The 20,282-nt window shown below is 43.6% G+C and overlaps 1 protein-coding gene across 1 annotated transcript in view; it reads right to left on the bottom strand.

Annotated features, from left to right (window-relative positions):
- LOC126475101 (uncharacterized) overlaps window positions 1–20,282 on the bottom strand; it is a 597,071-nt gene that overhangs the window by 108,812 nt on the left and 467,977 nt on the right. The gene's annotated exons all lie outside the window — the stretch shown is intronic.

Raw genomic sequence — 20,282 nt, 5'->3', positions numbered from 1 at the left:
TTGCATCGGTTTAGTCTTTTAATAATACTGATTCATACACTCACTCATACACGGGGCGCTTTCCAAAGACATGTTACAGTACCTAGTGCTTAATGGAGTAGTACTTTTAACTGAAAGAGACTTAGGGTAAGTACTTTTAACGTTTCATACTGAGTCCACAAATGAGTGTCTGGACGAGTAGCTATCCCACAGGAGAACAGGGACAGACATTTTACGTCGGATTCAGTTACTGAGCACTCCTCCGAACGTGACATTACCTGTTACTGAGGCGACAGCCCGCCTCTGGGGTGGTTGCCGTGAGGCGCTGTCACGCCCCGTGGGTTTGGAATGTTTACCTTTGTCGCGAGCATGGAGATGAAGGGCTTATCTTCAGCAATTCGTGAGAAGAGCGTCGTTTCGGAGTTTCACAATTCACCCTTAATGTTGTGCTCAGAGTTCGGTACGCTCATTTAACATTTAGGAGCTTGCCGGTTACCTCTCTTATTCATTCTGTAACATTAAGTGGGAAATAACAACGCAAGAAATTCTGTCGTTAGTACCTCTCACCAGAGAAGCGCTATTAGGGGGCGGAATGGGATGAGCATTAAGAATTTCCGCCCTTTCAGCCACAAGCGAATATTTCTGCACTCTCTGGCTGAATGGCTGGAAGTCCTTGACGTTTAATTACAAAATTTCGGAAGTTACTTGGACCTAGCGAAACATAGGAGGCTAGAGGGTAGCTACGGAGCAGTGATTTTTTTTATTTTTTTTTATTTATTTTTTAACGGAGCTCTTCTGAAATGTTAAACATTTTACAAAGAGCTAAAATAAGCAAAATCCGGTATAACGTTCACTCCTTAATTACAATCATTTGCTGAAAATATACAAAAATAGGTATATCATACGCTACTGATATCTACAACAAAATACAAAACAAGCAGCAATAATACAATACATAAAACTGCATGGAATCCTCTGTAGATTGATGAAATTGGTCCCTATAATGAAAGATATGAAATTGCTTTTTTCTTTTTAATTCTGACTAATGTAGGGCTTGATAGACAGCTGAAAACGCATGTCGGAGTCAGCATACAGTCAACTGCGATATTTTGTCATTGTAGCTGCCTAAACTGAGAATCCTGTTTCACAGAAGTATGTTGCCAGGAATGGGAGAATGGTCAGAGTCTGTGGATATTAATCACGCAACCTGTACCCTGCATCAAAAATCATTAAGTGAGACTGTTTTGAACACTGATTTCAAGTTTGAATCTGGTTAAAAAATGGCTAGGTGAGTGACGATTTCGCGCATTGAGGGTTCCGTACAAACTTGATTATGTAGACAGTTTATCCGTCCCAGGAATCGAGGATATTTACGATTTTGGTCTGTTAGCGACTCTGATAATGGCAAGATATTGATCCCAGGGATTCCAGGGCTTTGGAAGAATGTTTTAATTTGACGTCTAAAGTCGGATAACAAATGACAAAAGAAATATTTTTTTCGTGTGGTATAATTACATATTAACAGTTACGGACTTTCCCTTTCATTTTTCTGTGAAAGCTTGATTATTGTCAGCTTTCGTGAGTCTATGTCAACGTGAAATATCTTACAGGTTTTAATGAGCGAGTTTAGAGTATAAAAATATGTGACATAATTGACCGTATCTTTTGACTGAATTGACTAAGAAGTTTAAACTTTTTACACCACCATGGGACCATAGACCTTAATATGAGAGAGAAAATTGGACTTGATATCTCTACTCGCTCCTGAAAAAACGGGTTCTTTACAGTCCAACAGATGGACAACGAAACGAATCTATAAGGTCTTCGTACATCCATATTTAAATTGGATGAAGGTGGGACACAGCTGGTATAATTTTTATTAAAAATTAAACTCCTCCAGCTGTACTTAAGATTTTATATTTATTTGGCTTCTAGTCTCGACTTTCTGCGTCAACGCCATTTCATGTAGGCCTCACCGACTTCTAGTACTGAGCCACACACAATTGATTTTATCAAAGTGTACGGGCCTGAAGATGGCGTTGACGTAACGTTGAAACTAGTACCCAAATAAATATAAAATCTTAAGTACCTCTAGATGAGTTTCATTTTTAATAAGAATCAATAAGGGGGGTCTGAATTTACCGATTGAGACACGGGACCCTAAAAGGATTCATAGGTTTCGTTTGACCTATCTTCTGGCAACTGAAAATTCGGTACAAAAGCATTATGAACCCATGAATTAATTTTCAGTTATTTTGTCTGCTCTTGAGGAAAATAAGAGGGCAATCCCAAAGTAAGGTATCCTTTTTTTATGAGTACATAGACCTGTTTATTTCTGCAATGGTTTACATCAGTTTACAGCTTGAACATTTAGCTATTTTTCGACAATCACCATTTCTGTTTGTGCATTTTTGTAGACGCTGTGGCAGTTTTTGTATGCCCGTGTCATACCAGCTCGCCGCCATGCTGTTCATAAAGTTATCAACCTCTTCTTTCACCTCGTCGTCGGAGCTGCATCGTTTTCCGGCCAAATGTTCTTTTAAGATAGGGAACAGGTGAGAGACACTGGGCGCCAAGTCAGGACTAAAGGGTGCGTGGGTGATTATTTTCCACTGAAACTGTTGCAGGAGAGCAACGGTGTGCCGAGCGATGTGTGGGCGAGCGTTGTCACGGAGAATGTGTACGCCCTTGCTCAAAATTCCTCTTTTCCGGTTCTGAGTTGCCCATATGCGTTTTTCCAAGGTTTCACCAGTACCTGTCAGCGTTAATTGTGTCCCAGTGGGCATAAAGTCAACCAACAATACCCCTTTCCGATCCCGAAAAACGGTTGTCAAGACCAGCTGCAAACACTCTACACCACTTACGGACGTTTTTGACATCCATGCACGACTCGCCATACACTCCCGTCAGTTGGCGATGGATTTCAATCGGCGCAGTGCCCTTTGCGTTCAAAAACCGAATAACTGCACGCAATTCCCACTTGGCAGCAACAACCAACGGGAGCTCCAGTTGCAACGGCTGCCAAGACAAGACTGAGCGTCTCAGCGCGGCGTATGAATGTTTACACACAGCGTGTGAAGCATTCTTCATAATAGTGTGACCAACTGCCACACAAACAGAGTTCTGTACTTATAAAAAAAAAATGGGAGACCTTACCTTTGGGATTGCCCCCGTACATCTCAAAAGATGCCCGCAAATCATGCACACATTGGACCAATTATACAAATATTTCATTTGGTGTTTCTGCTGTCTCGCCAACGTCACATTCAATGTTAAAAAGCTTCCCAAATCTCTCCTACCAATAAAAAGAATCCAAAATATCTAATTCTTTTAAGGCGGGTATTTTGTTATTAGTGTTGAAACTTGTCTGTTTTCCTTGTAAAGATAGATATTATTCAATTATCTTTCCAAATATATCTGTTAAAAGCGATAGTCTGAATAACCAAGTCACATCACTCAAACGATCTTTTAAAGGAAATGTCAGTCATAAAACATCATAATTCAACTCTTAGTTCGAATAATATTGTTAAGGTCTTACCGCGAGGTAACCATCTAACCTCGGCGTGCAGCATTAGTGTTTTATGTCGGCTCCCATAATCTTCATGCAGTACTTAAAACGTTCAACACTGAAGAGGGTGTGATTGAACAATGAAATTGTTTCAGATTCATCCAGAACGAATTTTAGATTTGGCAGAATCTTCTTTCTCCTGAGTGCTTTTCTATAGAGGATACAATGGTTCGGACTTTTTATTTAGAATACCACTCCTGTTCTTTTACCGTTATTGCCTTGGCCCCATCTGCACAAATATCGACACAATCATTCCAATTGAGATTGTTTATTTAAAAAATCGTCAATCGTGGTTGAAATTTCTTTTCCACAAGTGTTAGCTGGTGGTGAACCTCACATAAGCAAATACTCTTTGAGCGGAAGTTTATATGAAAATCCCGTAAGTATTAGCAAGATGGCCAGTCCAGCAACATCAATCTAGTTACCCATTTGCAAGACGAATTTATTGTGTTGAATGCAACAAACAAAGATCTAATATGCTGCGGTCCAAGATCGGAGTGCGGATTTGGCGTGCCGATGTGGAATGTGCGTTGCAAGGTCTAGTACGAACTGTACTATTGTGTTGCGCGGAGCGCGGTTTCTATAGCCCCGGGCGGTGTATCGAGGCTGTTCGAGGTGTCTGTGCATGAGCGAGAGGGATGGAGATACCGTAGTAGATTGTTCAAGGCGTGTGTAGATGAGACAGTGCACGTGTACGTGTGTTACACACACACACACACACACACACACACACACACACACACACACACACACACACACACAGAGAGAGAGAGAGAGAAATTTTTGTTTGTAGTTTTCTGTCGTAGCATTATTGTAGATTTATTACGCCGTTTATTGCTTCATTTTCGTCTATTACATACAGAGAAAAAGTAACTTTTATAAAGCCAACACTGATATGATGCCGGTGTTTATAGTAGTTTTTCTCCTCTGTGTATGACGAGACTTTATGTACATTCTTCTGTGGTAGAGCCCTTCGTGCGGCCTTGCGGAACCCCAGTACTCTGCGGAGCACACTTTGAGTATCGCTGCTGCAGAGGGTGTAGGAGACGATTGTGAGGTCTTCAAGCAGGAAGCAATGTTAAAAAATATTGAATTTTTCTGAAGTCTTAAGTTAGTGATATGTACTGATTGATCAAGTTAAACTCTCCAAGTGAGCAAAGCATACAAGAAACCTCAAGTGTGATCCTGTGCAAAAGTGTAGAATACCGATCTGTTCCTCTTTTATTAACTTTTTTAGTTGAACTCACCTTAGTGATTTCCGGTATCTGGTGGTAGATGGCGACGCAATTAGCTTGCTGGAAGTGGTGAAGGCGGAGGAGAGTGTCTCGGAAAGGTTAATTTAGAAGTGAATAAAATATATTTGTTTTCGTGGAAACTTTAAATGTTTTTATTTCGTCGTAGATCTTGGCCTCTTTATGTTTCAGCTATTATATTGCTTTTTTCTGGAGGAAATGCAATTAACCAGATGAAGGTGGAGCGTTGAGTGTTCGCGATGCACGTTTTGCAGTCGAGTGATTAATTATATCTTACAAACTTTCTTAATGCAACTGGTATAGGATTGGTGAAAATTTTAACCACGTCCTGTGTATCAAAGCGAAGCTGACGATCTTTGTCAAGACTTATGAGCGTGGCAGCGCTGATAATTGATGTATCTCTGTTGAAAAACCACTCTTTAAATGAACTATCGTGTAACACTTCGCATGTTTTGGATTCCGGCCATGTACATGCGTGAAGACTGTGCTGAAAGATACTACATCACGAGGGATGAGGAGAGGAACTATACTGACTCTAGAAGAATTAAGATTCCTTAGCGTAAGTATTTACCATGGTTGGTTACTCAAATGAAGATAAACTAAATACCTCTTAACACCTCGTATCTCTTAACCACAGTGCCATTTACAATACAGTAGACGGCGTAAGCATTGATATCTCTGAATGAGTTACGGAACTGCTGATACAATTTTAGTGCAACTTCCCGAAACCGCAGCCAGTTACCGTTTTGTTTTACAATCTGTCCACTCACACCTGTAACCACTCTCAATTGTTTCAGCACTGGTCTTCAGATTTCTGTGACTTCTTGTTAGTTCGTCAACTAATTGTTCTAATGTATCAGGAAGGTACAAATGTGTTTCTAGTTTTCTCAATTTAGATCGCAAACGACAGACGCATGTGGATGCGCATGCTTTTGTCCTCTCACCTCTCCTCCCTCGCATAAATACAAATCTGCACGATCGAGCGGAGAAAATGTCAGTCCTCTCATGCCCTAAACGAGGGGAGCCATTGAGATTCCGCATAAAGTTGAACATGGCTTACCTGAACCCATCGATTCCACATTCACGTGACTATCGTGGCATCAAGACCGAAGTGAGGAATAATATATCGCGCAACAGTAAGCCACTGTCTCTGCAGACCGCTATCCTGCCACTGCGGAACCCTGATACATGCTGGACTGGTAGATATTTATTCTTCTTAAGCAAAGCATAAGATGATGTCGGAAACAGCCAACATTCGAATGCGATTTTTAAATGAGAAACCTGCTGCATATTCTTTCCTTATATACATACTTTATGCGGTTGTTCTGAAATACAAACCAGTTCTGTATCCAAGGATTTGACATTTGCTCTATGCTAATGTCATTATGTTCCAGTATTAAAGGCAAGCAGTGTAATTATAAAACTGAATCTGTAGACACTGGAAGAAAATAAAAGAGAACAAAAAAGGCAAGACTAAATCCAAGTGGTATGTAGGTAGAATAGCTAAGTCTCAGGATAAAATTAAAACCATATGGTCAGTCGTAAAGGAAGTTGCTGGTCTGCAGAGACAGGTCGAGGATATAGAATCAGTGCGTAGTGGGAATGTCCGTGTTACTGATAAGTCGCATATATGTACAGTATTTAATAATCACTTTCTGAATATAGCAGGTGAACTAAATAGAAACCTAGTCCCAACAGGGAATCATATAGCGCTCTTAGAAAAAAGTGTTCCGAGACTGTTACCTGAAATGCTCCTCCATGATACTGACAAGAGGAGATTGAGTTAATAATTAAATCACTAAAGACCAAGAACTCTCATGGATATGACGGGGTATCTAGCAGAGTACTGAAGTATTGTTCTATATATGTTAGCCCACTTCTCAGCCATATCTGTAACTTTTCCTTTAGGAGTGGTCGGTTTCCTGACCGATTAAAGTACTCGGTAGTGAAGCCACTTTATAAAAAGGGAGACATTGATAATGTTGACAATTTTAGACCTATTTCTGTGCCATCGGTGTTTGCTAAAGTTATCGAGAAGGTTGTATATACAAGGTTACTGGAGCATTTAAATTCACATAATTTGCTGTCAAATGTTCAGTTTGGTTTTAGAAATGGTTTAACAACTGAAAATGCTATATTCTCTTTTCTCTGTGAGATTTTGGACGGATTAAATAAAAGGTTGCGAACACTAGGTGTTTTCTTTGATTTAACGAAGTCTTTTCACTGTGTTGACCACAAAATATTACTGCAGAAGTTGGACCATTATGGAGTAATGGGAGTAGCTTACAATTGGTTCGCCTCTTACCTTAAGAACAGAAAGTAGAGGGTAATTCTCCGCAATATTGAGAGTGGTAGTGATGTTCAGTCCCAATGGGGCACTGTTAAATGGGGCGTTCCCCAAGGGTCGGTGCTGGGGCCACTGCTGTTTCTTATTTATACAAATGATATGCCTTCTAGTATGACAGGTGATTCAAAAATATTTCTGTTTGCTGATGACACCAGCTTGATAGTGAAGGATCTTGTGTGTAATATTGAAACAGTAACAAATAATGTAGTTCATGAAATAAGTTCGTGGCTTGTGGAAAATAATTTGATGCTAAATCACAGTAAGACTCAGTTTTTACAGTTTCTAACTCACAATTCAACAAGAACCGATATTTTGATCAGACAGAATAGGCATATTATAAGCGAGACGGAACAGTTCAAGTTCCTAGGCGTTCGGATAGATAGTAAGCTGTTGGGGAAAGCCCATGTCCGGGATCTTGTTCAGAAGCTAAATGCTGCTTTATTTACCATTAGAACAGTATCTGAAATAAGTGACACTTCAACACGAAAAGTAGTCTACTTCGCATATTTTCATACGCTTATGTCGTATGGTATTATTTTTTGGGGTAATTCTTCTGATTCAAAAAGGGTATTTTTGGCTCAAAAACAGGCTGTTCGAGCTATATGTGGTGTAAGTTCGAGAACCTCTTGTCGACATCTATTCAAAAATCTGGGAATTCTGACATTGCCCTCACAGTACATATTTTCTTTAATGTCGTTTGTTGTTAGCAATATTAGCCTATTCCCAAGAGTTAGCAGCTTTCACTCAGTTAATACTAGGTAGAAATCAAATCTGCATGTAGAATAACTTCCTTGACTCTTGTGCAGAAAGGAGTGCAGTATTCGGCTGCATCCATTTTCAATAAGCTACCACAAGAACTCAAAAATCTTAGCAGTAGCCCAAACTCTTTTAAGTCTAAACTGAAGAGTTTCCTCATGGCTCACTCCTATTCTGTCGAGGAGCTCCTGGAAGAGCTAAAAAATTAAGCAAATTCCAGTGTTACATTGTTGATTTTCTTCATTTAAACGTACGACTTGTCACCTGAATATGTTTTTTTTTTATATTTAATTTTATCTGTTTCTAATATCGTGTTATAATTTCATGTATTGACTCGTTTCATGACCATGGAGACTTCTTCTTAATTTGGTCCCACGGAACAATAAATAAATAAAATAAATAAATCAACTAGAAGGGGCAGCCAATAATTCGGCTCGCGAGCTGTGCCCTGGCTCACGTGCCATAGCGCTCAGTCCGGCTGCCCACTTCCCCCACCAACACACCATGCTGTCTGAGCGTGAGGACGGGGGGTGGTGGGGGGGAGGATGGGGAAACTGCAAGCACGCAGTATTTAGACGGCAGTGCGTTCGAGTTGGTTTCATATTTCTCACTCGCACAGATCACAAACAAAATTTTCATAATGATTTATCTGTTTTTGGCTCACTGATGACAATTATCAGGTACAAACCGTCAGCATATGGACTGAGGCAGACAATTTCAGTTTTTCGCACTTATGTCTTCTTACAACGATGTCATATTTAGCTTCAAAATCGATAAAAGGCCTGTCACACAGATGTTGACCGAAATATTTCACATTTGTGAACTCATTAAGCAGGCATGGAAATTCTTCCCGAGGACAACGTAGATGTCCTGGACAGTTCTAACGTAAAAGGACTTGTCTTTAAAATGGAAATTATATTGCAGATCAATCAGTTCCCTCGGCGTATGCACACGGGTGCTTTCATCTGAAATGGAAAACTGTATCGGAAGCAACTCGATAACAGATGTAAGACGGGCAGTGTCTTCGAAACGTTTAGAGAATTGTCCTCGCGTTTTCTTTAATGCCGATGAGCTTGGGGAATTGGACTGTGTCTTGTCTGAATTTGTCGCTTCTACAATACGATTTTCTTCTAAAAACGCGTCAAATCAGAAAAAAATTGATTCTCGTCTTGCAATGTCTTATTGCGGGCTGCATGCAGTTGGGCCCACTTCAAAAACGAAATCCGCAATCCATGCCCATTGGAACAATTCAATTTTCGTTACACCACCCCTTTTTTCTTCATACACTCAACAACTGGGGGGTTTTAAAATGAAAAATAGTTCCAAACATGTCCCATGACGTAACTGGCGTTATTCGCAGAAATATAGAAAGTCTCCATACTCCTCGTTCAGTTGCTTCGAAAACTATTGGAACAGAGGGTGGAATAATGCGTGTGACTTCAAAACTTTTTCTAACCGTACCACCAATTTCTTCACATGGTCCATGCCCGCAAATGTAGCACAAACTGCTTTTTGATGTACAGAACGGTGAATTCTGTCTGTTGATCAACATAATTCTTTGCTCTTTGACTGTCACAGCGTTTCATAGCATATTCGTGCTACTGCGACTGCATAACAGAGATTGAGAATTCTCACCTCTCTTCTGAGCTTCCCAATCATTTTCCAAAACCTCTAACACAGTAGATCGCTAGACAGCCACGTTTTGTGCAAACAGCCACTGGATCTGTGAACATCCTTCATACGACAAACAAATAGCCTAGGGTAAACAACAGCTCCGACACCCTGCCAAGCTGAAGAGTGTTGCCAGCCGATATACGCTGCACCGCAATACTACGTGAAATGTCGCGCTGCACCGAGTACTTCCGAGAAGCACGGAGCAAAGCCGAGGTAGGCCGAGCCTCGGCCTGAACACGGTCCGCACACCTGGCTCACATAGTGTGTGACACCATGGTCGCCCCTGTTCTAGGGCCCATTGACCTATCGATGATGAGCTCATTATACAGGGTGTTTCCGTAAGAGCGTGCAAAAATGTAACGGGACATAGAGAATGCTGCACTGAACAATACTGGGTAGGGGTCGGAGAAGCCAGCTTAAGGAGATACGGAAGTAAACTTCTGTACCGCTTTGTCCACCATTACTGTTTTCCTGCTTATTTACAACTAACATGCCTACAAGTTTACACGTACAGTGCTGTTTATTTACGTGTAGATTCTTTATTTTCCGCTAGGAAACAAAGAGGACGAGTCTTTTTACCAGGGACTCATGATGCAGGTTTTGTTTACTTTATTTGTCCGTAAGGTGGCTCTGTTGCATCGTATTTATATTGTCCCACGACACAACGTGCTATGAATCAAACGACAGACTCATTCGTTACTCAGTCTATTCAGAGAAGTACAGCGCGACACGACGGAGCAGTACCGATACAGTTTGTCAGAACACTCAGACATACAGCTTGTGTATGGGAAAGCACGTTGCAATGCTCTCGCTGCTGAAAAGCTGTACAGAGAACGATTTACTGATAGGCATCATCCGTCACAATGACTGTTTATTTCCCTCGATCGACGAATGCGGGAGACCGGTTCATTGGAAAGAAGAAACGAGGGCCCTGGCAACATGAGAACCACTCGCAGACTATTTTGAAGAGGAGGTGCTGGAACGGTTTGTAGCGTAACCCATTACTTGTACTCGTCGACTGCGCATACTAGCGTGTGGCGTGTATTCCACCAACAACAATTACACCCGTATCACCCACAACGAGTCCATGCAATGCTTGTGACTGTGCACCAAGGGTCACATTGGGTCAGTAGTTGCTGCAACAATGGATTGATGGACCGGTTTCCTCCAAATCGAGCTGTTTACTGACGAGGCCTCTTTTGATCGTGATGGTATTTCGAAAAGCAGGAATAGCCATACGTGGGATAAGGAAAACCTTCACGCTGTAGTAGAGTCACACCAAGCACGTTTTGCTGTGGATATCTGGACTGGCACTGTAGGCAACAACCTCATTAGGCCCTATCTTCTACGTGGCTGTCTGAAAAGCCACCTGTACTTGATTTTCGTGCAAAGCGTTCTATCTGAGTTGTTGGAAACGTACCTTTGTCTGTTCATATGAGGTTGTGCATACAACTTAATGGTGCACCGCCTCACTTCTGTGTGGATGTCCGCAGCCATCTCAGTGCTATATTACCTGGTCGCTGGATTGGAAGGGGAGGTTCTATTCCATGGCCAGCGTTGTCGCGTGACCTGAATTCCCTTGATTATTTCCTATGGGGAAATATAAAGTCACTTCGTATGAGATCCCAGTGGGTATGAAGATGGTATTAGTTGCCAGAATTGTAGTTGCCTGTAATGTGATTCGAAACGTACCAGGGATATTTGGCAGGGTGTATGAGAATCTTCTTCGCCGATGTCATGCTTGCATTGAGATTGTTGGCCGTCAGTTTCAGCAGATTTTGTAAGACCCAGTACAAATGGTGCGTTCATTGCGTCAACGATGGTATTTGTAGTTAACTGCAACTAATGTAAATACAAAACTACAGAGTATGTAACGTGATTTTATTCCTATTATCTCCTTGCGATGGCTTACCTGACCCCAGGTTCCTTACTACAAATTGTTCGGTTGATCATCCTCTATGTCTCGTTAAATTTTTGCACGCTCTGACGGAAACATCCTTTAGCAGCAGCGCCACAGTGGCCACAGCTTGAAGTGGATAAAGATATAGAAGCAGAGAGAAACTGCGTACGTCCTTTTTGAAAAAAACTATCCTGCCAGTAGCGTTAATCGATGTGGGAAATATACGAGAAATCTCAATCTGTATGATCAGAAGATACTTTGAATTCTGCTATGCTGGTCCAGTACCTTTGAAACTGCACCACTCTGCTCTGTTTCCACCTATTTCCAATACGATTTGAAAGATTTTGAAGATAGAAAATGATCTGTCAAACAGCTTAAATACTGATGCAAAATCCTAATGCGTGTTGGAGAAACATTTCTTGAAAGACTGAAATAATACGTTACTCTTAGAATCTAAAGGAAATGTACCGGGTCATTACAAAATGTTTAGAAAAAATTATATCTACAGGGTGGCCTATTGATCGTGACCGGGCCAAGTATCTCACGAAATAAGCATCAAACGAAAAAACTACAAAGAACGAAACTTGTCTAGCTTAAAGGGGGAAACCACAAGCCGCTATGACTGGCCCGCTAGATGGCGCTGCCATAGGTCAAACGGATTTCAACTGCGTTTTTTAAAATAGGAACCCCCCATTTTTATTACATATTCGTGTTCAAAATGGCTCTGAGCACTATGGGACTCAACTGCTGAGGTCATTAGTACCCTAGAACTTAGAACTAGTTAAACCTAACTAACCTAAGGACATCACAAACATCCATGCCCGAGGCAGGATTCGAACCTGCGACCGTAGCGGTCTTGCGGTTCCAGACTGCAGCGCCTTTAACCGCACGGCCACTTCGGCCGGCATATTCGTGTAGTACGTAAAGAAATATGAATGTTCTAGTAGGACCACTTTTTTCGCTTTGTGATAGGTGGCGCCGTAATAGTCACAAACATGTGGCTCACAATTTTAGATGAACAGTTGGTAACAGGTAGGTTTTTTAAATTAAAATACAGAACGTAGGTACGTTTGAATATTTTATTTCGGTTGTTCCAATGTGATACACGTAACTTTGTGAACTTATCATTTCTGAGAACGCATGCTGCTACAGCGTGATTACCTGTAAATACCACATTAATGCAATAAATGCTCAAAATTATGTCCGTCAACCTCAGTGCATTTGGCAATACGTGTAACGACATTCCTCTCAATAGCGAATAGTTCGCTTTCCGTAGTGTTCGCACATGCATTGACGATGCGCTGACGCATGTTGACATCTGTTGTCGGTGGATCACGATAGCAAATACCCTTCAACTGCTTCGACGACCAATCCACCTGTCATCAAATATGCTATTCAATACCGCTTCAACCGCACGCGAGCTATGTGCCGGACATCCATCATGTTGGAAGTACATCGCGATTCTGTCATGCAGTGAAACATCTTGTAGTAACATCGGTAGAACATTACGTAGGAAATCTGCATGCATTGCACCATTTAGATTGCCATCGATAAAATGGGGGCCAATTATCCTTCCTCCGCACCATACATTAACCCACCACGGTCGGTGATGTTCCACTTGTCGCAGCCATCGTGAATTTTCCGTTGCCCAATAGTGCATATTATGCCGGTTTAAGTTACCGCTGTTGGTGAATGACGTTTTGTCGCTAAATAGAACGCGTGCAAAAAATCTGTCATCGTCCCGTAATTTCTCTTGTGCCCAGTGGCAGAACTGCACACGACGTTCAACGTCGTCGCCATGCAATTCCTGGTGCATAGAAATATGGTACGGATGCAATCGATGTTGATGTAGCATTCTCCACACCGACGTCTTTGAGATTCCCGATTCTCGCGCAATTTGTCTGCTACCGATGTGCGGATTAGCCGCGACAGCAGTTAAAACACCTACTCGGCATCATCATTTGTTGCAGGTCGTGGTTGACGTTCCACATGTGGCTGAACACTTCCTGTTTCCTTAAATAACGTAACTATCCGGCGAACGGTCAAGACACTTGGATGTCGTCGTCCAGGATACCGAGCAGCATACATAGCACGCGCCCGTTGGGCATTTTGATCACAATCGCCATACATCAACACGATATCGACCTTTTCCGCAATTGGTAAATTGTCCATTTTAACACGGGTAATGTGTCACCAAGCGAATACGTCCGCACTGTCGGAATGTTACGTGATACCACGTACTTATGCGTTTGTGACTGTTGCAGCGCCATCTATCACAAAGCGAAAAAAGTGGTCCAACTAAAAAATTCATATTTCTTTACGTACTACACGAATATGTAATAAAAATGGGGGGTTCCTATTAAACAAAACGCAGTTGATATCCGTTTGACCTATGGCAGCGCCATCTAGCGGGCCAACCATTGCGCCATCTGGTTTCCCCCTTCAAGCTCGACGAGTTTCGTTCTCTGTAGTTTTTTTTTTTTGTTTGATGTTTATTTCGTGAGGTATTTGGCACGCTCACTATCAATGGACCAGTGGCTTCAAGCTGTTCTACATGGTCTCCGTTCCCCACTTGAGGGTAGGTCACGGAACGTTCACAAAGCCATGTGAAATTTTCAGGAAAGCCTTCCTTTGGAATGGTTAATAGCGTACGCATCACATTCGCAAGTTCTTCAGTCTCGGCGAACAGTCGGAGACCAATTCTGCACCTAGTCTTTTTGTAGTACGTTGGTATTGCTAATACCGTCCGCCCCCCGGTAGCTGAATGGTCAGCGTGACGGATTATCAATTCTCTGGGCCTGGGTTCGATTCCCGGCTGGGTCGTGGAATATTCTCCGCCCAGGGACTGGGTATTCTGCTGCCGTCGTCATCATCATCATCATCATCATCATCATCATCGCCTGCAGGTCGCCGAACTGGCGTCAAATTGAAAGACCGGCACCCGGCGAACCGTCTGCCCGATCGGGGGCCCTAGCCGCACAAATAAATAATTGCTAATAAGAAGTCTCGTCACCCATGATGCCTTATCACCCAGGATTTTTTTTTTCAGAGAAAAGAATCGCCTTTGATTTTCATTCAACCAAATCGCAGCAAGCGTCCATGCGTAGTTTTTTTGTATTTATTTATTTGAATCAAAGTGTGCGGAGCTGACTTAGCACACACTTTTCTTTTCCATTGTGATTTGTGACAACAACGTTGACACACTACGTTCGCACGTCGCCTACTTGATGCTGCTTGCTCTAAACTGACTGGTCGCATTCATGCTTCTAGTTCACACTTGTTAGTTCATGCTGCCATCGCAGTTACTGCGCTAACGTCGCTTACACTGCTCTACTGCTCCGTCAGAATAGGCCTCGGGAGTCAACGGTAAGGAACGAACGCCATGTCGTCATCAGCCGATTAGGCGTTACTGAATGCAGATGTGGAGGGACTTACGATAAGCACACTGGTCTCCCGGCCGTTGTTAGTTTTCGTGACCGGAGCCGCTACTTATGAATGAAGTAGCTCCTCAGTTAACCTCACAAGGGCACAGTGCATCCCGCTTGCCAACAGCGTCAGTGGGAACCGGACGGTCACCCATCCAACTGCTAGCCAAGCCCGAAAGAGCTCAACTTCGGTGATCTGCCGGGAACAGGTGTTCCCAGTGCGGCAAGGCCGTTGTCTCGCTTATATGACAGGAATAAAACTAGTGTCGGAACTTTTTGGACGAACAGTGTATGTCTAAACGCCGGAACAGTAATTACTTTATTCACGAATTGTGATCTGCCGTTCATGACATAATTTCAATACATTCAGTGTCAAGGTTGATATGAACACATGTTTGACAGGACAAAGTAAGACGTAAAAAACATGAGCAAGTGGGAAATGGAGCGCAATGATCTAGCGATTATTTCTGCAGTATATGGAACAACGAACAAAATGCTCGTCATTAGACCGAACCCAAACATTGTGATCAGTTTTCAAGTCTTGTTTGAGGGATACCTGAAAATAAACTCCTGGAAATTGAAATAAGAACACTGTGAATTCATTGTCCCAGGAAGGGGAAACTTTATTGACACATTCCTGCGGTCAGATACATCACATGATCACACTGACAGAACCACAGGCACATAGACGCAGGCAACAGAGTATGCACAATGTCGGCACTAGTACAGTGTATATCCACCTTTCGCACCAATGCAGGCTGCTGTTCTCCCATGGAGACGATCGTAGAGATGCTGGATGTAGTCCTGTGGAACGGCTTGCCATGCCATTTCCACCTGGCGCCTCAGTTGGACCAGCGTTCGTGCTGGACGTGCAGACCGCGTGAGACGACGCTTCATCCAGTCCCAAACATGCTCAATGGGGGACAGATCCGGAGATCTTGCTGGCCAGGATAGTTGACTTACACCTTCTAGAGCACGTTGGGTGGCACGGGATACATGCGGATGTACATTGTCCTGTTGGAACAGCAAGTTCCCGTGCCGGTCTAGGAATGGTAGAACGATGGGTTCGATGACGGTTTGGACGTACCGTGCACTATTCAGTGTCCCCTCGACGATCACCAGTCGTGTACGGCCAGTGTAGGAGATCGCTCCCCACACCATGATGCCGGGTGTTGGCCCTGTGTGCCTCGGTCGTATGCAGTCCTGATTGTGGCGCTCACCTGCACGGCGCCAAACACGCATACGACCATCATTGGCACCAAGGCAGAAGCGACTCTCATCGCTGAAGACGACACGTCTCCATTCGTCCCTCCATTCATGCCTGTCGCGACACCACTGGAGGCGGGCTGCACGATGTTGGGGCGTGAGCGGAAGACGGCCTAACGGTGTGCGGGACCGTAGCCCAGCTTCATGGAGACGGTTGCGAATGGTCCTCGCCGATACCCCAGGAGCAACAGTGTCCCTAATTTGCTGGGAAGTGGCGGTGCGGTCCCCTACGGCACTGCGTAGGATCCTACGGTCTTGGCGTGCATCCGTGCGTCGCTGCGGTCCGGTCCCAGGTCGACGGGCACGTGCACCTTCCGCCGACCACTGGCGACAACATCGATGTACTGTGGAGACCTCACGCCCCACGTGTTGAGCAATTCGGCGGTACGTCCACCCGGCCTCCCGCATGCCCACTATACACCCTCGCTCACAGTCCGTCAACTGCACATACGGTTCACTTCCACGCTGTCGCGGCATGCTACCAGTGTTAAAGACTGCGATGGAGCTCCGTATGCCACGGCAAACTGGCTGACACTGACGGCGACGGTGCACAAATGCTGCGCAGCTAGCGCCATTCGACGGCCAACACCGCGGTTCCTGGTGTGTCCGCTGTGCCGTGGGTGTGATCATTGCTTGTACAGCCCTCTCGCAGTGTCCGGAGCAAGTATGGTGGGTCTGACACACCGGTGTCAATGTGTTCTTTTTTCCATTTCCAGGAGTGTACTTAGCCGAAAGCCTTTCTTTTCTCTAGTAGTGTGTGATAAGCGGCAGGATCCTACGAGAGATTTCCCTGACATACCTAGGATTTTCAAGTTGAAATATCAACTTTATCTATTAGTTGTCATCTAACTTCTTATACTAGGTGAGGAAAGTCATGGGATGCATCCTAACATCCTGCCAGACCACCTTTCATCTGGCGTACTGCTGCAGCCTGATGTGACACGCACTCACCAAGTCGTTGGAAGTCTACTGCAGAAACCTTGAACCATGCTGCCTCTGCAGCTGCAGCGGTCCGTAATTGCTAAAGAGTTGCCGTTGCAGGATTTTGTGCACGAACTGACTTCTCGATTATGTCATGCAAATGTTCAATGGGGCCAAATCATTCGCTCAGATTGTCCAGAATATTCTTCAAATCACTCACGAACAATTCTGGCCAGTGACATGGCGCAGTAACATCCATAAAAATTCCATCGTTGTTTAGGAACATGAAGTTGCCGAGCATAACCACTTTCTGTCAATGATCGGTTCAGCTGGGCAAGAGGACCCAGTCCATTCCATGTACACGCAGCCCACACCATTATGGAGCCACCGTCAGCTTCAAACGTGCCTTGTTGACAGCCGGGGTCCATGACCTCTAGGTGTCTGCCCCACATTCGAACCTTACCATTAGCTCTTACCAGCTGAAGTCGGGACTTACCTGACCAAGTTAGGGTTTTCCAGTCGTCTAGGGTCTAACCGATATGGTCACCAACCCAGGAGAGGCTCTGCATGCGATGTCATGCTGTTAGCAAAGCACTCGTCACTCGTCTGCTGCCATATCCTATTAACACCAAATTTCGCCGCACTGTTCTAAGGGATACGTTCGCAGGTACGTCTTACATTGCTTTCTGCGAGTATTTCACGTAGTGCTACTTGTCTGTAAGTACTGAGAACTCTACACAAATGACGGTGCTCTCGGTCGTTAAATGAAGGCTGTTGGCCACCGCGTTGTCCATGGTGAGAGGTAATGCGTGAAATTTTGTATTCTCGGCGCGTTATGACGCTTATGATGTCGGAATACTGAATTCTTTAACGATTTCAGATATCGAATGTCCCATGTGTCTAGCTCGAACTACAATTCCGCGTTCAAAATTTGTTGATTCCTGTCGTGAGCCCTTAATCACGCAGAATATCCTTTTACATGAGACACCGAGTAGAAATGACAGGTCCTCCAATGCACCGTCATTTTATACGTTGTGTACATGATACTACCGTCATCTTTATAGGTGCGTATCGCTATCTCATGACCTTTGTCACCTCAGTGTAGCTTCTACTCCAGTTCACCGCTATTAATTGTGGTCTTCAGTCCGAAAACGGGTTTGGTTCAGCTCTCCACCCTAGTCTAGTTGTTCGAGATTTTCCGCCTCTGCATACCTTCTGGAAATTACATCCACTGAAACCTCTACATAGTAGTCGCACCTTGGCTTCTATCCGTTACCAAATCTGCTGTTCATTTAGATTTCAAGGTGTGTCCTATCAACTTATCCCTTCGTCTAGTCATTCTGTGACAAATTTCCTTTCATTCTTATTCGAGTCGATATCTAATACATTTTATACAGGTGGTGCACCACAGCTCCTGGAGTCAGGGGACGCCGCCTTAACGTAGCACTGTCCGTGCGGGCGAGGTGGTCTGCGTGCTCCGGATCCGGAGGGCTATGCCGGCGGTAGCGTAGCTACCAGCAGGGCCATCCATGCCGGACAGGCCAAAGGGGAGGAGAGGAGCCAGACAAAGTGTGTCCCACAACGATCAATCGCTCCCCTTTCCTATCCCAAACCTGTCCTCAACATTTCCTTTTCCTGTCATTCCCTGGTATATGTACAGAAGGGCAGAAAGACCTCTATAGGCGTGGAGAAGCCAATCTTTCTACGGGAGAAAACCCCGAATGAAAAATCCTGGTCCTCCAGGTTGGGGGTTGGCGACGGGCTACCAACCCGTCCTGGAAAAAATAATCACCGGTACTAGCATCACAGAAGAGCCTCGGATAGGACTGATCTCTGTAAAACGACCTAAGCAAGAACAAGGACTACGGAAGGAAATACAACTAGGGACCTGGAATGCCAAAAGCCTATACCAACCTGAGGCAGCAAAATGTGTAGTAAGGGAGGCAGATAAGTATCAAATTGATCTATTGGCCCTGCAAGAAACAAGGTGGACAGAAAACTATGTCATATTCCATGGAGCCCTGAAACAAACCACTCACTAGGAACTAGTTTTGCAGTGAAGAAATCAGTCTGTATCACTCTCATAGATTTTAAATCAATCAACCCCAGAATCTCACTCCTAACCATAGACACGGGAAAACACAAACTCACATATATAAATTGTCATGCTCCAACCGAAGAAAGCGATGATATCAAGAAATATATTTTCTACGAGGAATTAGAAACGGTTTTAGACAATGTACCAAGTGAACATTACAAAATTATCCTTGGAGTTTTTAATGCGAAAATAGGGAAAGAAGCAGTCTTCATGGGGACCATCGGAAAGCACAGTTTACATGATGTGAGTAGTGATAACGGCACTAGGCTGGTTAGCTTTGCGACTGCAAAAGGCTTGTTTATAAGTAGTACTGATTTCGACAGGAAGAGAATATATAAAGGAACCTGGGTGTCTCCAGATGGGGAAAGAGTGAACCAAATTGACCACCTAATTGTAGAGAAGAGAATAAAAAAGTGAGTACAATATGTTAGAACGGCAAGAGGTGCGGAATTTGAATCAGACCACTTCCTTGTCAGAGGAAGGATGAAAACAATATGGAGAGCCAGGAAGCACAAAAGATTGCAAAGAGTCACTCGATATGACCATGAGAGTCTGACTGAAGATAATATAAGAAGAACTTTCAAGATAGCACTAACAAACCGTTTTGAGGCTTTGAATGAAGAGGAAGGAGATACTGTGGTAAATCAGAACTGGAAGGCGATTGCAGAGACCATTAAAGAAACAGCCCAAGAAGTAATCCCAAAGCGAACTAGGGGAAAAAAGAGTGTGGTTCAATGAGGAGTGTGAGGGAGCTATCAGGGAGAGACAATGGGCCCAACTACTGTGGATACAAAACAATATGCAAGAAGAAGAAAAATCGAAGTTAGAAGAAATACGACGGCAGACCCAAGCCACGTTGAGGAAAGCAAAGAGAAAATATGTTAAAAGTATCATGGAGGAAGCTGAACAAGACTTTCATGGAAATCGGTATAAAGAACTTTGTAGAAAAGTGAAAAGTTTTAAAGGAGGGACATACCATCAACACAGATTTATAAAAGATGCCAATGGAAGAATGTTAACAGAAGATCAAAAAATTGTAAGAAGATGGATGGAATACTTCAGAGAATTACTAAACTCTGATGAACCAACCGAACT

This window comes from Schistocerca serialis, chromosome 4 (assembly GCF_023864345.2).
Source record: "Schistocerca serialis cubense isolate TAMUIC-IGC-003099 chromosome 4, iqSchSeri2.2, whole genome shotgun sequence".
Classification (NCBI taxonomy): domain Eukaryota; kingdom Metazoa; phylum Arthropoda; class Insecta; order Orthoptera; family Acrididae; genus Schistocerca; species Schistocerca serialis.
The sequence above is the reverse complement of the archived record's forward strand: the minus strand, read 5'-3'. Positions and strand labels throughout refer to the sequence as shown.